Consider the following 16,196-nt stretch of genomic DNA (forward strand, 5'->3'; position numbering starts at 1 on the left):
GTGCTACATCCCCAGCCTGGTGTTCATGGCCTTAGCACATAATCATCCAAAGCTAGGACTACACCTCATGTCTTCCTCCTCTAGAGTACCCAGGATGCTCCCCAGAGTCAGTTTCTGATAAATTGTTCTGTCTGGTAGCAGTCCCACCTTGGGGGTTCCCTGAGGGTTAATATTCCACAGGCTAGAAAGCACGAAAGATAAAAGTTGCTACTCGTTCCTATTTTTAACTTTTCTAATCATAGATTGTTCAAATGGGAGCAATTCCATAAACATTGTGCAGGACATAGATCTGTTCCGGGTTGTTAATCAGTGTGTTATCTGATTGTTTTGTAGAATATGTTCTTTGTTTTGTTTTTGTTTTTTTCCTGATCTGTGGTCAGTTCTATTACCCATTCCTTCACTGGCTTACCAGAATATGCTTTAAAAAAAAAGATTTATTTTTATGTGTATGGGTGTTTTGCTTGCATATATGTCTGTGCTCTACCTGCATGACTGTTGGCTACAGAGGCCAGAAAAGGCTTCAAACGCTCTAGAGTTAGAGAAGGTTGTGAGTTGCCATTTGGGTGCTGGAAATCGAATCCATGTCCTTTGGAAGAGCAGCCAGTGCTCTCAACCGCTGAGTCATCTCTAGGCCAGAATATGCTTTTTAAGTAATCTCTTCCGATAATCGTCTTCCTAGCCTAGCCCCTTACCGTAAAAACTTCCTCTTCGGCATTTCCACATCCTTTCTGGAGATAGATAGCTACAGACAAAGCCATGGATTTCTCTCTCCTCAAATGTTTATGTCTTTGGGCTGAGAAAAGGGAGTTAGATAAGTCAGAACATTAAAGATGTATCACTCTGCTCCTCTTTATAGAACTCCTCTTACTCCAAGGAGACTCTCGGTTGCTTAAGTTGTTTTGCAGGACAGAATTTATTTATTTATTTATTTATTTATTTATTTTTTTTTTTTTTTTTTTTTTTTGGTTTTTCGAGACAGGGTTTCTCTGTAGCTTTGGAGCCTGTCCTGGAACTAGCTCTTGTAGACCAGGCTGGTCTCGAACTCACAGAGATCCGCCTGCCTCTGCCTCCCGAGTGCTGGGATTAAAGGCGTGCGCCACCGCCGCCCGGCCAGGACAGAATTTAAAAGGAAACTGGGGCAGGCAAGTTGGCTTGGAGGGTAAAGGCGCCTGCCACCAAGCCTGACAGCCCAAGTTCCATCGATGGGACCGCTATAGGAGAAAACCTATTCCAAAAGTTGCCAACCAACCACATGAAAACCTTGACACAAATGGTGGGACACACACACACACACACACACACATACACACACACTTTTTAGAGGGGAACCCAATGTTTTTCAAAGCCCTGTATGAGATTCTAAAGCTCTGTAGCTGCTGAATTTTTAATGACGCCACCTAATTAGCCTTTCCTAATGATTAGACTTTAAGTCGAAATCCTCGGCTTTACCACCATTGAAAAGTACAAATAAAACTGATTTATTATAAAGAAAATGTGGTTTCAATCTGAAATTACCCACAGGGGATGGCCATTTGTACAACAAAGAGCATCCCTAGTTCAGGTCTGTGGGAGGCAGATAGTAAATTGATCCCACATAGGAACGCTGTTTGCGAGTGCTGAAATTCTGTGCCCGGTTCCCCCTTAGCTGAAGAGTGAGCAGCATTAATGCAGGATTTGTTTATACCCACTGGGAGCTCATGGCAAAGAGGTGAGGGAGGGCTGAGGGGAGGGTGGCAGCAGCGGGGACCCAGAAAGGCATTCATCTGCCAGGTCTTACATTCGTTACCTGCTCCCCAGTGTGTTGCATTTAAAACATGGCAGGTCCTTAGCAACCCAGTGTGTGTGGCACGGATGACAGAATCAGAATGTAAACAGGGGTCTTATTGATTATCTGGTCTAACCCCAACCCCATCTCCACTTGACAGGCCAATACACGGAGGATCCAAGGGGCCCAGAGCCATTCAAACATTGCAAATCTTCGGTTAATCCACTCTGCATAGACACTCGTCTGTTGTCCCTCGTCACGCTTGCGAGGGCAAGCGTACAGCTACTGTCAAATGAGTCACATGAGTGGGCACATCCTTCAAGTATCTTCCTGAAACCATGTTAGTGTCTGAGCTCATCCAGTCCTCTTAAAGGGCAAGGGATCTCAATCAGAAATGGAGGGGGCACAGATTAGATGACATTGTGATGTGCTCAAAGAGGGGGCCACTTTTGACAGGGTAGGTGATGAAGAATAACAATACAGGCTGAGGGTAGCCAGGCTCCTCCCATGACCTCCTCTGCCACCTCTTCTACCCACTGTACATCAGCATGGGGAGTAAGGAAGTTCAGGATTTTTATGTCACACCCATGTTTCCTTAAAGTATTTATTCACTGGGACAAAAGCAAAAGGTAGTGATTGTCATAAACTGCGTGCATTGATGTGGGATTCTCCTCTCTATGCTGTGATTACCATTAATGTATAAAGGAACTGCTTTGGGCCTATAGCAGAGCTATAGGGGAACAGAGTTAGGCACGGAGGACTGGACTAAATGCTGGGAGAAAGAAGGGCGGAGTCAGAGAGAAGCCATGAAGCCTCTGCTGGAGACAGACACGCTGAAACTGCTGGTAGGCCACGACCTCGTGGTGATGCACAGATTAATAGAGATGGGTTAAATTAAGAAGTAAGAGTTAGCCAATAAGACGCTAGAGCTAATGGGCCAAGCAATGATTTGAATAATATAGTTTCTGTATGTTTATTTCGGGACTGAGTGGCCAGGAACCAACAAGCGGCTTCCGGCTTCCTCCAACAATGCATCTTCAGTACGGATGGAGGCTAGAATCTTCCCCTGGCTGTTTGCATATAAAGCTTTGTTTGTTTGTTTTTCGAAACAGAGTTTCTCTGTAGCTTTGGAGCCTGTTCTGGAGCTAGCTCTTGTAGACCAGGCTGGCTTCAGACTCACAGAGATCTGCCTGTCTCTGCCTCCTGAGTGCTGGGATTAAAGGAATACATTACCATCACCCTGCTGCATATATAGCTTTCTAAGTGACCTTACATCCTTTTCTGCATCTTACTGACATTTTGTGGGATTGATTTTGTTTTGAGACAGAGTCTTGCTATTCAGTTTTGGCTGTCCTGAAACTAACTATCTAGACCAGGTTAGCCTTGACCTCAGAGTTCTCCCTGTCTCTGTCTCCCAAGTGCTAGGATTATAGCTGTGCACCATCATGCCTGGCCTTTTATATATATATATTTTATTATAACACAACACAAACATTTTATCAGGTTAGGATTAGCACTCTTCAGTCTACCCATCTACATATTATTATTATTATTATTATTATTATTATTATTATTATTAGTTTTTCAAGACAGGGTTTGTCTGTGTTGCCCTAGCTGTCCTGGAATTTGCTCTGTAGACCAGGCTGGCCTTGAACTCAGGAATCCACCTGCTCTGCTGGGATTAAAGGCATGCACCACCACCGCCCACCTAAATTATTTTAAATTTGTTTATTTATTATGTATACAATATTCCATCTGTGTGTATGCCTGCAGGCCAGAAGAGGGCACCAGACCTCATTACAGATGGTTGTGAGCCACCATGTGGTTGCTGGGAATTGAACTCAGGACCTTTGGAAGAGCAGGCAATGCTCTTAACCTCTGAGCCATCTCTCCAGCCCCCTAAATTATTTTTTTAAGAAGGTTTAAATATCCCACAGTGTTGCCAGGTCATATTACCTAAAGGGCCCAGCAGGTGCCAGCCAAAGAGTGAATGTAGTCTTTAGCCTCCCTGCTCAGCTCCTCCCTCCTCATCCTTCCCTACCCTCTACAGGGAGACAGAATCAGAATGCTAGAGGAGGCCTCCTAGAAATCACTTGGTGCTTCTGCCCTTTCTGAGCTGGTAAGTTTTCCCTTGATTTCTGATTTGCGTTTGACATCAGTCCTTTCCTTACTGTATTCAGAGGTGAAAATCTCAAAATGTTAAATCTGCCAGCAGCTCTGCCAGCAGCAGAAAAATGTGCCCACAAAGGGACAGGTGAGCAAGTACAAGGCTGCAAACGCAATTGGAACAGGTGAGACAGAGTGTAAATTAAATCCCAGCCTGAACTAAAACGTCCACTGTTCCTATGGTGAGTGGAGAAGCTGAGGAACCAGGAAAGCCTCAGATATAAACAGATCCTGGGGTTCAATCCAACAAAGAGAAACTTGGAGGTTCCTTTTTCTGAAGATAGGAAATGGAATTTTGGAACTATTTGAACCATATCTTCCCAACTATATAATACTGCCTCCCTCATTTCCTGTCTGAGCCAACCTGTTTTTTTTTTTCTTCCCTTATTTCTCCCTCCCTCCCTTCCTTCCTTTTTGTGGTGCTGAGAATGAAATCCATGGGTCTTACACATGCTGGGTAAATACTCTTCTGCTGAGCACATGCCCAGTGCTTGTTTGCGCTCTCTCTCTCTCTCTCTCTCTCTCTCTCTCTCTCTCTCTCTCTCTCTCTCTCTTTCTATCTCTATCCATCCATCCATCCATCCATCCATCTATCTATCTATCTATCTATCATCTATCTATCTATCTATCTATCTCTATCTTTCTATCTCTATCTATCTACCTATCTATCTATCTCTATCTCTCTATCTCTATCTCTCTATCTCTCTCTATCTATCATCTATCTATCTATCTATCTATATCTTTCTATCTCTATCTATCTATCATCTATCTATCTATCTCTATCTATCTATCTATCTATCTATCTCTATCTTTCTATCTCTATTTATCTATCTATCTATCTATCTATCTATCTATCTATCTATCTATCTATCTGTCTGTCTAAGATAAAAGCTTTACTATGCAGCCCAGGCTAGCCTTGATCTCTTAATTCTCCTGCCTAAGCTTCCTCACGTGCCACCATGCTCAGTTCCTGCTGCCATATAAGGATAGGTCTAGCAGTCTCGGTCACCCTTTTTTAATGTTTTTTTGTTTTGTTTTAAATATATTTTTATTTATTCCAAGACCAATTAGTGCAGCCCATATACACATGGCTGTGAAGCAATTCACTGAAGCTTGGGCAGTGGCTGAACTTCCCAAGAAAAACAACTCTCTCTCTCTCTCTCTCCTAGCAGCTATCAACTGCCAACTGCCCTTTGGGTTGGGGTGGGGCCTCATGAGCCCCTTACTTGTCCATGCAGGGATATTGCCTGGCTTCATCTTGTGCAGGTAACCACAAGGGCTGTGAATTAATGAGCATAGCAGCTATGTCGCTTCCAGAAGACAGCATTTCCCAGCTCTCCTCTGTGTCTGTGAGGAGTTATCTGAATTATGTTCACAGAGGTGGGAAAACCCACTGCTGGTGCAAGGTAAGCTCTGCATCATTGATCTACAGGCCTCTCATTTTGCTGTCAAATGATGAAGACTATTATCTTCTCCAGTCTACTACATATGGACTACAGAAATGGAGGATACAATTGGGGGATGAAGCTTACCATCAACTTTATGGAGGCCTGCTGATCCTTAGCTTGTTTCATTGGAGGATGATATCTCTCCCAAATAAGTCCTAATGTACATTTAACCTAACAGTCTTAGTTCCTATTTGATGTAGTTTCCAGACCTTCCAATACGCTGGCAACTCTCCTCTGACCTACATCTGTGATTAATGTTCTGAAAGAGCTGTACTTGAGCCATTTGAACTTGTCTTCTCGTATGTATTTTACCATGCTGCCTGACTTGATAAATATCTGCATTTCCAGTTACAAAGTAAAAATTTGGAAACCTTATCCAATGATTAGGAAGAAATTAATAAATAAAGTTATAGGCATTTGATAAAGTATTTGCTTATAAAGATAGGAAAATTCCCCATAAGGGCACAATATATACATATATGTGTATGTGTAGTAATATTTCATTTTTTAAAAAGTTAGATATTGGGCAAACTGATAAAAAATACTATATCTAATATAGGACACTTCTACTCATATTTTCTTGTACCTAAACTTTTCTATAACAAGTCTTTCCAACTTATTTGGGTGTAAATAAAAGGTTAGGAGAGGTATGGAATAGAGAGCTCTAAATGGAGGTTTACCAGTAAAATGAAACAGGATCCGCCCAAATTTATTGTAAAATCTATTAGTAATTACAGAGTCCTTTGGTCTGTTAGCAATACGGCCCACTCATCCATTTTTTGGCAGCCATCTTTATACTCAACTTTTAGACTCAAGAAATGTTTCTTGTTTAAAATTCATAATCCTAAGCTTTAACACTACATTACATACTTGTGCCACTGGTTTAGAAAGACGGGTGGCATTTCATTTTCTTAGATTTAGCCCATTGCCTAAACTTGTCAAGATTTGGGCATCTCGCACAGGGGATATTTCTTCCCGTGGCAGGTCATTTGCCAAGATTCGTAACTTGTCGTCAATCTCTTCAGCCAGGGTTTATAAAAATGTCAAGAGAAGGGAGATGAAGCCATAGCCTGCACAGTCAGATGAGCACAGATCCACCAAGCAGCAGTCTTTGGAGACAGTGCAGGAAGGACCGGAAGCCCACAGATTGACTCCAAACCAGCACATCCCTCACTCACCCATAAAGAGTTTATGAAAAACGGCTAGAGACCACATTCCTGGATAAACATGCTTTATGATTCTCATGCAGCCCCGTGGATTTTCTGTTTTGAACAACAGAGGGCAATTTTCTCTTATTATGTGAAAAACAGAATACAACGAGCCGCAGAGACAAGATTCAGTAACTTTAGGATGAATGCATTATCTCACTGATCAAACTAGAAAGCTTGCTGCATTATATGTGTTAGACCTACATTAGGCCACATGGTAGGAATTCCCCTGTTGTTTAGATGTTGTGAGCGGTACAATTGGAAGTTATTTTAGAAGGTTCTCGTCTAGAAGCTGAAAGGATAAATCTAAGAGTGCTTTTTTTTTTGTAGACAAAGTGGCATGTTAAAAGCTCTAGCTCACCAGTAATCAGCTCTGACTTTGAAAAGCTATTTAGACCCCTCAGAGCAAGTTCTTTTAAATTTGAAAACGGAGATGACACCTAGCCTTAGAGTCATAATGCAGTACCAGGAGGCAGTGCCTGGGAGCGTGGCATTTAATCATGAACATGTGCTGGCATGCTTCCTGTGCACATACCAAGGGCTTTGGGTAGTTCGTACCACTCATCCTGGAAATGGTGAAACCGCCATCTTCACTGACTTGAAGTGTCACAAAATGATGGCCATGGTATTTGAAACCCTTGACTCTTGAGCCTTCACTCTCAAACCCTGTGCTTCTGGAGTAGATAGATAATTATCTTGCCTCCCTGATGTGGGATGCCCTTCTGTACACTGTAAATATGTGTTGCTTTTATTGGTTGATGAATAAAGATGCTTTGGCCTATGGCAGGGCAGACTAAAGCTAGGTGGGAAATCTAAGCAGAGAGACAGGTGAAGAAGGGTGGGGTCAAGGAGCCATCAGAAGCCACTGGAGCAGCAAGATGGACTAGATAGCAGGTAATGCCATGAAGCCATGTGTGATACATAGATTATTGGAAATGAGTTAGTTTAAATGTAAGAGCTAGCCAGAAATAAACCTGAACCATCAGCCAAATAGTTAAAATTAATATTAAGCTGCTGAGTGATGATTATCTTATAAGTCACTGCGGGATTGGGTAGAATACAGAAAATCTTCCAGCTACACCTCCCAGCATGTTCTTCTACCTTTTGATAACAGCTACTCAAATCCTCACAGAGAAGTCTCCCTATCTGTACCTAATTTTGGTAAGAACACCACATTCGCCATGAAAGTATGTCATCGAGGGAAGGGCCAATCCATTCTTTTACTAGTACCATCAAAGACAGTTAGACCTGTTGCCTTCCTCAGAGACAACTGAGACTATTGTCTCGATAAGGTCCCTTGGTTCCTGGTATGGCCAGGGGTAGTTTCTTCAGCTCATATCTGAAGAATTCTGATAGCACATGAGAATTATTCACTGGGCTGGACATGGTAGCACACACCTTTAATCCCAGGATTTCTCTGTGCGTTTGAGGACAGCCTGGTCTACTTAACCCAGACCCAGGCCAACCAGGGCTCTATATGGAGACTCTGTCTCATACGAAACAAAATAAAAAACTATTACACACTATTGGGGGCATTAAGGTGTCTCAGAGGCTTGAGTTCAGTTCCTGAGACCCACATGGTGGAAGGTGAGAAACAACTCCAACAAACTGTTCTCCGACCTCCACACATGCGCGATGATGCACATAAATAAATACAATTTTAAAAATTATTTTTAAAGGCCATCATCTACTGAAATGCTTATCATGTGTAAGGACCAGAGGGCAATCAGTGGCAGATTGTCAGCCTCAGTTTCCTCATTCAGCAGCGGGGACTGCAAGTTGCCCATGCTGCCCACAACTGCGAAGACTGAGGCAATGTATGTAAAGCCCTTGGCACAGCATGGGGTTACAAACAAGACTCAGCGAGAGCTACCAGGGGATAGGGGCTTGGGGTTCATGTTTGTTTGTCTTTTCCCAAAAAAAGGAAAAAAAAATCCCATTAAGCGAGCCAAGTCTGTAGAATGAAAATAATTACGGTCATAGAACCCATTTTCCCCACAGGTAAGAACAAGTTCTCCTAGGTTGCCCACATCCGTTATGTAACCGGGCTCCATCCTGAGCTTCCTAAGGAAGCATTTGTCCAGGGGCATATTATTCCACCCACTCCAAACTGTTAAGACTGAAAAGTGAATGTTTTATAAAAGAACAGTGTTCGATATAGTGCACTTGGTCCTGACACTCCTGACACTTGTTAAGGGGGTGGATGATCCAAACGAACTGACAGTCAAAGTTCTTTGGCAAGGACAGTTATAAAATCATGCTAGCACGCTGCTTAAGACCTGCTCATGTTTCCTAGCTTAGAAAACCAGACAGAGATGACTACAGCGCCCTCCTTTTCATCCATTCCTCCACCAGGCCCCCTCCTCAGCAATCATTATTCCATCTTTGCTTGCCTGAACAGTCAATTTAAAGCTTACTGACAGAGTAGAGAGTTATGAGGAAAACGGTTAACAAAACAGCCAAAAGGGGGGGGGGGGGGTGAAGACAGGGCCCGGTGGTTAAGAGCACTGGCTGCTCTTCCAGAGGACCCAGGTTTGATTCCTAGCACCCACACTATGGCTGTAATTCCGGTTCCAGGGGACCTGATGTCCTTTTCTGACCTCTGTGGGCACCAGATACCCATATGGTGCACAGACATACATATAGACAAAACACTCATACATGGAGGATAAAATAAATCTTTAAAAACAAAACAAACAAAACCCAGCCAAAACAAAGCCCAAAGACGACAGTGCCAGAGTAGAAACCTTCAGAGCCAGTATGTTGTTTCACTGGGTGAACTGGGCAGACTTTAAGGTGCCAGCTTGAGGATGTCCCCTGTGGGGCTCACTGCTAGGTGCTGGTAGGTGCCGAGTAAAGCGAGGGAACCTGTCCTTGAGTAGTTACGGGCAGGAGCTTGTGGCAAAGACCCAGCCCATATGGACGAGTATGGAGGGCTAGCCTTTAAACATTAAGGAGTTAGGAAGGCTGGAATAAACTCTGTGAAGGAGCTTAGAACCCAGAACTTGTAGATTTTACTAGCTACTGATGGGTGAAGAAATAGGTATCCATCCACGCATAAGTTTATCTGTCCACTGAAAAGGCTACAGCAGCAGTGACAGCACAGGTGGCCATGAGCTCAGCCCAGCATCGCCCTCAACTCTAAAATCATCCTTCTCTAAAGCAACTGAGATGTCTGTGGGGAAGTGGTTGATCCCAGGACTAGAGCATTCGGGATGACACCCTGTAGTACTGGAAATGTAACAAAGTATTCCAAGGAGTATGAAGATCATGTCAGGACACTAGAGCTTGCCTGAAAGTACCCAGGAGCCCTGCAAATACAAAGTAGGGAACAGTGTTGCCTACTGATAGGAACAAATGGGATGATGAAAGTTCCTGACAGATGGAATGTCAATCAACTGTGAACACAATGGTAGAGTAACAAAATGCTGTTTGGCAATAAGCGATCCAAATAAGAATCATTAATGGATGCTAAAACTAGAGTATAAAGTTTGAAAAAAAAAAAGATTACCAGCCTCAAAGTTGTCCCCTACCCCAATACTTATTCCTCCTTAGTAAGTACCTGTGGGGTTCATTTCACTTAGGATATCAAAACACCACGTGGTGGGGAAGGCATGTGTTAATTTCTTAGTATAAATACGATGAAGACAGCAGCCAACTGCTGGTGATGCACACCTTTAATCCCAGCCCTCGGGAAGCAGAGTCAGGAAGATCTCTTGAGTTCGAGGCCAGCCTGGTTTATAGAGTTCCAGGACAGCCAGGGCTACACAGAGAAACCCTGTCTCGAGAAACCAAAAACCAACCAAAGAAAAACTTTGAAGACAGCATGCCCAATTGTTACACTTTAGCATGACTAGTAATGGGGGAAACTGACCCATGTACCTCCCGACGTCATATAGAGAACGGCTTTTCTGAATCCAATCACCAATAAATATCCCACAAACCCGTACATAGTGAGGCTCATTCTATAAAGTAATCGGCCTGCACTCTTCAAATTGGCCTGCGAGAGTGAAACCAAGGAGGGAGACTAAAGGGAATACATACATAACTCTGGCCAATAGGAGGAGTTATTAAAAGAGTCCTTGAAAAACCAATGGCAGCTATATCCTTGGGGTTGCCTGTGAGGTGTTCACCATTATGGTTGCTTTCCCACCTCTGGAGAAGTCAAAGACGATCAAAAAGAGGTCAAGAAGTTCATCCGGCAGAAGTCAGACCGATGTATCAAAGTTAGGTGCAACTATGGAAACCCAGCGGTACTGACAGCGGGGTGTTAGAAGATTGAAGGGTCAGATCCTGATGCCCAGCATTGGTTATAGGACAGGAAAACCAGGCACATGCCCGCCAGTGGCTTCCAGAGGTTCCTGGTTCACAGCATCAGGATCTGGAAGAGCTCAGGATGAGAGCAACTCTGGCTGTGATGGTATCACTCAGTGTTTCCTGCAGGAGCTCAAGACCAGCGCGGAAACCGCAGCACAGCTGACGTCAGAGCTACCAAACCCTGGCAAGCTGTACAACTAAGAAACTGAAAAAAACATGCAACTCACAGGCAGGTTTTATTTGTGCTTAGAAAAAAAAGGCTGCAAATAAGGGCGGTGGTGGCGCACGCCTTTAATCCCAGCATTCGGGAGGCAGAGGCAGGGTCTCTGTGAGTTCGAGACCAGCCTGGTCTACAAGAGCTAGTTCCAGGACAGGCTCTAAAGCTGCAGAGAAACCCTGTCTCGAAAAACCAAAAAAAAAAAAAAAAAAAAAAAAAAAAAAGCAACATCTGGGTAGGGCTTGCGGATGAAATGGTAGCGTTTTATCCATGTTCATTTCCTGAGAGAAGTGATGTGTGGTAAGGATCACCCTGTTTTGTTGTTTTGGTTTTTTCCCCCAAAAATAAACACTGAAAGGCCAGTGTGGTGACACAGGTCTGTAACCCCAGTACCTGGGAAGTGGAGGCAGTGATGGAGTCCCTGCTGCTACTGCAAAAGACCTAGGTTCTGTTCCCAGCACCCATATGAGACCACTAATAACCACTTGCTAACTCTAGTTTCAGGGGACTGGATGCTTTCTCCTGGCTTCACTGAACACTGCATACATGTTGAAAATCATTATAATTTGGGACAAAAATGCCTAGAGCCTGCAGAGGCCAGAAGAGCACCAAATCCCCTGAGATTGGCATTATTATTAGTAGTAGTATTTTTGAGGCAGGGTTTTTCTGTAGTTTTGGAGCCTGTCCTGGAACTAGCTCTTGTAGACCAGGCTGGCCTCGAACTCACAGAGATCCACTTGCCTCTGCCTCACAAGTGCTGGGATTAAAGGCATGTGCCACCACCGCCTGGCGGGACTGGCATTATTAATTACCCTTACCTCATCACCTTTACCGAAGTTCTGTTTCAAATATTTTGATTTGGGGTAGTTTCTCAAAATACAACTGAAGTGGCTTAAAACTTCAGAAAGACTGAAAACGGAAAAAGTTCAACCTTTTGCTTGAACCTGCTCGGTTGGGCACGTGCAAGTTTTCCTTCCTTTTCTAGCTCCCCTGCATCTTCACTCACTCACCCCCTTACTCACCAACATGGTGAAGACAAACCACAGAAAGATTTGAAAAATAAATCTAGAAGGGTTTAGTATCCTCCAAACTGATCTGCCCCTCAATGAGTCCGTGCTTACTACTGACACCCTTAGCGATAAGTAACGATCAGTTCAATACTAGGGAAAACCAGGGTCAGACACTATGTCTCACCTTTCGTGGCTGTAACATGATGGAAATCAATCTTCTCATGCTAGAGGCCTATCAGGTGCCATTCCTAGGGCAGATGAACTGATGTATTATCCCTAGGCAAAGTAAATAGACCAAGGAACTGAAGTGGCACACTGGATTCTTTCAGAGATGGTCTTGCTGACTGGCTTCAGACTGTGACTTGGCTTCAGCCTCTGCATGCTAGGAAACTAAGGGTGGGCCCTGTGCCTGACTCTGGGGACCTGACTCTCCACAGCTGGACTCCAAACCAGCCCGTCATTAGCCAGCTTGTGCCTCTCAAACAACCCTTCCTAGTCCACAGCTTTGTTCATTCAACACTGTGTTGGACTAGATAAATTGTACGCAGACCTTTCTAGACACTGCGTTGTAAGATTTAAAGTAATACATTTCAATAGCCCTCCCTTCCTATTTATTGAAAGGGGGCTCTAGCAGAAATTGATGAACTGACTCCAAAATTCACATGGGAAGGCAAAGGACTGCAAACAAACCAAGTCCCAAAGGGAAATAGGCTAGGGGAGTCAAATGTCCGGACCGCACAGATTACAAACACGGAGTCGCCCAGATGATGTGAACACTGGCACAAAATACAGCGAGCAAGGAAACAGATCCGGGCGAGCAGACACCAACTTGGATTTGGTCAATTGATTTCCAACAAGGCAAAATAATTTGATGGGAAATTCAACAAGTGATATCAGGCCAACTGGACGTCCATGTGCAGAAAATGAAATTAGATGCTTACCTCATAATTCAACAATGGCTAAAAAAGTGAACAAAGACAAAACAAAAACCTACCTGTACTAGATGAAACTCTATTAGGAAAAAATAAGACTATCTTTGCAACTTTGGGTGATGCTTCTTAAGGAAGGTTTATAAAAGCAAGATAGCTTAGCAGGTAAAGTACTAGTCACCAAGCCTGCCCACCTTAGTTTGATCCCAGGAAGAAGAGAACAGATTCCTGTGAGTTGTCCTCTGACCTCCACACATGTTATGGCAATTGTCCACCTGCTCCCATCAGAAATAAATTAGAACATTCAAACACCGGACTGAGCTCCCAAGGTCCTGATGAGGAGCAGAAGGAGAGAGAACATGAGAAAGAAAGTCAGGACCGTGAGGGAACCTCCAGCTGGCGACAGATGGGGAAGGTGACTGAGCCCCACATTGGAGCACTGGACTGAGCTCCCAAGGTCCTGATGAGGAGCAGAAGGAGCGAGAACATGAGGGAGAAAGTCAGGAACGAGAGGGGTGCGTTCACTCATGGAGACGGTGGGACAGAACTAATGGGAGATCACCAACTCCAGTTGGAATGGGACTGATGGATCATGCGACCAAACCCGTCTCTCTGAATGTGGCCAACAGCGGGGGCTGACTGAGAAGCAAAGGACAATGGCTCTGGGCTCTGATTCTTCTGCATGGACGGGCTCTGTGGGAGCCTTCTCAGCTTGGTCGATCACCTTCCTGGACCAGGGGGGAGTTGGGAGGACCCTGGTCTTAGCATAGAATGGGGAACCTGATGGCTCCTTGGCCTTGAGAGGGAGGGAGGGGAGGTATGGGTGGAGGGGAGGGGAGGGAAGGGGGAGAAGGAGGAGAGGGAAGGGGGAGGAGGAGGGGAGGGAAGGGGGAGGAGGAGGGAAGGAGATGGAAATTTTTAAATATATAAAAAAAATAAACCATGAAAAAAAAAAAAGAATGACACCAATAATACAGGTAATTGAAAAGAAGAAAAAAAATGGACCTCAAAATTACAAATTTTGTTTCAAATCACATGACCAATAAAGTGAAGACAAGCCACAGAAATATTTACCCCTTATATATAGAAGTATCTAGACAACACACAAAGCTTCTAACAATGAAAAAGACAGTTTACAAATGGATAAAGGAATTGGGAGACATTACTCCAAAGACATATAAACACCCAATAAGCACAAGAAACACAGCATGCTCAACATCATTGTTTATTAACGAAATACAAAGCAAAACCTCCAGGCAATACCTCCTCACATGCTAGGGATGATAAGAATAGAAGATGGAGTCAAGAATACATGTGACCAAAACAGAACCCTTACACGGATACCAGTGAGACCACAAAATGGCACAGCTACTTCAAAAGACAGTCCGTAGTTCCTTATATGGTTACCCAGAGTTACCATATGGTCCAGTAAGCCAATTCTTAAGCATACACAAAAGAAAATTTGAAATACAAATGTTTATATTTTTAAAAATCTTGTACAAGAGTGTTCAAAGCAACACTTTATATAGCAGCCAAAAACTAGGAACCACTCAACGTATATCAACAGATGAACACAACGTCGAAACAACAGAGCAGCACATAACCGTAAAACGGATACTGAAAGTGTACACCTATAATCCCAGCATTCTAGAGGCAGGAGGATTATGAGTTTGAAACCAGCATGAGCTATACAATGTCTCAAAGCAAACAAAAATGATGCTAATTAATACAGTACTGCATTAATGAATCTTGAAAAACAAGGGTTAAGTGAAATAAGACACAAAAGGCCACATGTCACATGATTCTTTTTTTATGAAATGTCCAGCAGAGACAGACTGACGATTGACTGGGGAGAAGAGAAATGAGGTGCAAATGATTACTGGGTTTCTTTCTGGAATGATAAAAAAGTATTCTGGAATTACATAGTAGTGGTTGGACATTCTGGATACACCAAAATCAGTGAATTGTGTATTTTAAGAGTTAGTATTTTATGATATGTAAACTGCACAAACACAAAAATAAAAAAACTGAACAAGTCACCTTATAAAACTGTTTTCTTCACTATTGTTTCAGGTCAACTACTGAGTCACAAAAATATAGAAATAACTGCAACAATACTTGACATGGATAATTGCACTGCAACAAATGCAACAAGCAACCCGCACCCTCCAGCCCTGGGCCTCACACATGCTAGGCAAGTGTTCTTGCACTGAGCTATATCACCAGGCCCTCTTCTCCTCCTTCTGAGCAGGGTCTTATGTTGTCCAAGCTGGCCCTCAACCAAGTCTGAACGAAGCAATGCAACTATAGGCACATGCCATCATGCCCAGACAAAATTTCTTTTTAAGAAAACTGTGGTTATCAGCTGAGAACTCACATGCTATATTTATTCTCGCTTCTCAAAGCTTCTCTGCACTCACGATCCATCTCACTATATGTCTTTAAAAGTCATGTTTTTCTTACGTAGCTGAGGCTGTGATGAAGGTCTCCATTTTGGGAACCTTAGGATAATGTCATGTAGACACAGGCAGAAGTGCTGCTCTCTAAAGGCATGATGCAGAACAGCCATGTTCAAGCACTGCTTTAAAATTTAATTCCTGCTCATAGGACAGCAGAAATATAGATATTACCATGTAATAGGTATGGCCAGCAACTTTAGACCATGTAATAACTGCAGGTTATCTTCCCCTGGGATAGAAACAGAATACAGGCTTCCTCTATATCGTAATGGGAAAACCAGGAATGTTTCATGACTGCTAAAAAGAAGGCACAATCTTTACCTATCTCTGGACACTATTTTGTACATCTCGTTTTCAGTATCAAAGGCTACAAAACTTGCTTCAGTGCTGTAACCCACAACAGAAGGCTCTGTCAGCACATGAAACCGAATAACTGGCGGATTCTAGTCTGACAGTGGACCGCTGGGTTAAAACAAAATTGAGGCCGGGCGGTGGTGGCGCACGCCTTTAATCCCAGCACTCGGGAGGCAGAGGCAGGCGGATCTCTGAGTTCGAGGCCAGCCTGGTCTACAAGAGCTAGCTCCAGGACAGGCTCTAGAAACTACAGGGAAACCCTGTCTCGAAAAACCAAAAAAAAAAAAAAAAAAAAAACAAAAAAAAAAAAAAACAAAATTGAG

This window comes from Arvicola amphibius, chromosome 7 (genome assembly GCF_903992535.2).
Source record: "Arvicola amphibius chromosome 7, mArvAmp1.2, whole genome shotgun sequence".
NCBI classification, from domain to species: domain Eukaryota; kingdom Metazoa; phylum Chordata; class Mammalia; order Rodentia; family Cricetidae; genus Arvicola; species Arvicola amphibius.